The 3,830-nt window shown below is 33.6% G+C and overlaps 1 long non-coding RNA gene across 1 annotated transcript; it reads right to left on the reverse strand.

The window, feature by feature from the left end:
* Positions 1 to 571: 571 nt before the first annotated feature.
* Positions 572 to 3,410, reverse strand: LOC149492827 (uncharacterized). Its single transcript, XR_016318679.1, has 2 exons — positions 2,880 to 3,410; positions 572 to 2,020 (listed from the first exon to the last, which is right to left on the reverse strand). It is a non-coding gene; the product is annotated as an uncharacterized LOC149492827 (long non-coding RNA).
* Positions 3,411 to 3,830: the final 420 nt, after the last annotated feature.

Consider the following 3,830-nt stretch of genomic DNA (forward strand, 5'->3'; position numbering starts at 1 on the left):
CAGGTTTAGATTTTAACATTCATATGTGCCTTAACCATCCCTTGAATCGCTGATTTCGATTCAAAACTTTGAACTGATAGTTTCAATCCAGTTTCGATTCATCTACAATATGATTTGATTTCGGTTCAAAATGAATCGATGGCTATGCCTATATTAGTTATTATATATATAAAAGAGGATCATGATTTTTTCCTATATGTTGAGGAGAAAGAATTAATAATATTTGAGTATTTTCTTTTATCTTAATTGTGAGAGATTTCATATTTTAAAGAGAGATTTCAAAGAGAAAAGTTTCCGCAATATATGTATTATTTTTTCAAAAAAAAAAAAATCGATTCTAATATTACATATTTTTTTTTAAAAAATTAATGAGTTTAAAAAATATTAGTAAATTTTATTTTAAATAAAATTTAGAATGCCCATACTCATATAATGTCATGACCCGAAACCATAGGCCGGACCGGCACTAGAACCCAGGTAAGCTTAAAGCCCTCAAAGCCCGTAATAAGCCTGAATTACTAAAATTTTCACTTTTTCAATATAAATTTCAAACATTCAGCCCATATTACTATGCAAAATAAATCTCATAAATATTTTATACCTCGGCCCAAATTAACTTTTCACGGATTGAATCCAATTTACAATACGTCACATTTATAATATGGGCTCTCAGAATCATTTCATCTATATTAATACACGACTAAATATATGTAAATTCTACGACTGCGGAGTCACTAACGGTTAGATATACATAGATTTTTATACATATAGATACATAGCAAAATAATTATTGAACTAGGGAAATTTTTTTTCTAGCCTTGCGGCAAAGGAACATAGCTTAACCGAATTAAAGAGAAACTTACTTCTTGAAAAATTAAACAAGATATGTGAGCCTTCTAAGGAGTAATACTTATTGCACAACATACGCATTCACACAAATGTGTAAATATATCAATCTAGTCATCCGACTAGTTATATGCTCACACAGCTAGTCACACAAATGGCATATCACCAGCACTCATAATTATTAACATCTTCACATAATCACATCACGTGGAAATTGATCTGTGGCGTCACCGAAACCCCCAATGACCCGTCCTCACACATAGCCCATCCTCTCATAACGTGTGCACCAGGGAGCCGATCCCCCATACATGACCGACCGGTCTAATCCTCATTTGACCAACACTCTCATTGTTTTTTCATTCTCTCTTTTCCATACCAAGAGGAGGCAACACGGTCGTCTCCGTCAAATCTAAATCATCAGGCGCACACTACAGGATGCCACCCTGCAGGCTACCATCAAATCCAGATTATCAGGTGCGCCCAATAAGAAGTCACCCTATGGTTTCCATAAAATCCGTATCATCAAGTGCACACGGAGACGCCGATCTCCCATTTACCCGGCTGACGGTCAAATTCCACAATTTCCATATTTCATAGACCGTCCTCACAAATTCATGGTGACCCACTTCATCCCAACTCCACACAAACATGGCAAAAGATTGTCATATCACAACTAATCAAACATTGCAATTAAATGCAGATATATTGATCAGTCAAACATCGTAATGCAATGCACAATTAGACATCCATACTCAAAAGCAAATAAATAAATAAATAATATTAACAATAAACAACAACGATAAAATAAATAATAATAATAATAATAATAAACAATAATAATGAAAATAATTAAATAATTAAATGAATAATAATGATAATAAATAAATAATTAGAGCACTTTATTTATTATGAATTAAGTTATAGAATTAATCTAAATAAACTTACTAATTATGTTATTAATTAAAACTAGTCTAAGTTCTATCGAAATTTCGGCAACATCTCCCCTAAAATTTGGACTATCCACCCGTTAAAATATAAAAAATTTATCATATATTTATCAATCAATACACACAGCCCATTCGACGGGCAATCAAACAAATTTATTTCCCTTCCTCCATCCAAAGCAATCACATTAATATTTAATCGTCAATGCCAAACTTTAACTTACTATATACTGTTAAGAAAAAAAATAAATAAGCAAATTAGTGAAAATAGCTATTTGCTTAACATCAATTCTACTAGTTAAAACTATCCAGTTGTATACTATTAACAATCATATATATCTATAACTTATGTATTCCTTTTCATAATTAAGTGGGGTCTCATGATTCAGCTTATTGATCTGTAAATCATTATCCTCATCAAACAAAATTATATGTACTAACTCATTTTAACCGTGTATCAATTATAATTAAAAATTTTTACACATCAAATAGTAAGAAAATCTTAAAAGTACACTCGTTATATATATTTGTCCTTCTAAAACAACACAAGATCTCAAGGTAGTTGCTGCCAATATACAAAAATTCAGAGTTCTTCTATGCTGAAATCATAGATTACCCACCAATTAACAAATCCCTTGCAAAAAAATTAAACTTACAGCCCCATATATACTATATCCAGCAATACTTTATAGGAATAATTAAAAATAGTTGCTGCCATTTCAAGAAAATTCTCATTTTTGTTCTATCTCGATCATTAAACCTTCACATTAACAACAATTTACGAAAGACATAGTTCTACCACCAAATATGGACTTAACTCGACAAAAACTATAATCTTCTTTAGCTAGAGGCTGCCACTTTAAATTCAATACTCAATTCTAATCTAAAGCTACATTAATCCCTTCAAAACACTCACTAGAATGTGTTTTAATTATAGTTAGTAAATAAAATCAAACCTTTTCCTAAAATTTGCATATATGGAATATATAGGGATTTAATCCTTACTCTAGCTTGACTAATACATGAAATTCCACATCCTAGCACAAAGAATCACAAAATATGCAAAAAGAAAGTTAGAGATGAGCTTACCTAGCTGTAAAACGAGCTGGAAATTGGAAATTTTCGGTTAAAATGACCGAAATTTGCTCTACTACCCAAGATCTGATTCTGCCGTCATTAGCTTGGCCAGAGCTGGAGAGGATCGTGGCCGGTGAGGTCGCTAGAGGGAATGGAAGAGCTCAACCGGCCGATCCTTGGCTGGTTTCGCTGGAGGAGCAGAGAAACGACGAGTCGACTGTCCAAAAGCAGGAAATAGCGATCGTAGCTCCTCGTTTTGCTGCGCCAACCGGAAACAGAGGAGAGAATGCGAGAAAGGAAGAGACCGGAGCTTCATCGCTGATCGCTAGAAAATCGAGTGAGCTGCGACGCGATTTTTTGATCGGACGAAATCGCAGGTTCCCTGCGATAGTTGCGCTCGCCAAAGATGAAAAGAGAGAAACAGGAAGAGAGGCTGGAGCTGCGGTGAGGCGGCGGCGCGGCAAGGAGGTGCTGGTTCTGGTGGTCGGAAAAACGAGACCAAGGGGAGGGGGAGCTACTGGGGTCCGTGTTCCAGAGGGAAGGAAGAAGAAGAAAGAAAAGAAAAAGAAAAAAAAAAAAAAAGAGAAAGAAAATCTGAGTTTCTACACTATTCCGGTTCGATTCGAACCAGTTTGGTCCAAATCAGTAATTTGACTTGATTTTTATTTGGTTTACGGATTTTCACCTGGTTTTCGAAAAACTCAAATTGATTTTCGGGTTCGGTTTAATTTATTTTTATTATTTTACTTAAGTTTCAGAACATTTCCTTATTTTACTCAATAATAATAAAAACAATAATAATAATAGTATTTGATTTTAAGATAATTAATTTATATATTAGTCACACTCGTATTTTTATATTTATAATAGATTAGCAGCTAGAGTTCCATTTAATTTCTCAAAAATTTGAAGTGTCTCCAAATCGGGAATTCTGATAATATATTTGGGTTTAGGCCCAATTCG

The sequence above is a fragment of the Jatropha curcas genome, chromosome 11 (genome assembly GCF_041381405.1).
Source record: "Jatropha curcas cultivar XTBG-Jc1 chromosome 11, XTBG_Jcur_1.0, whole genome shotgun sequence".
In the NCBI taxonomy this organism is placed as follows: Eukaryota; Viridiplantae; Streptophyta; class Magnoliopsida; order Malpighiales; family Euphorbiaceae; genus Jatropha; species Jatropha curcas.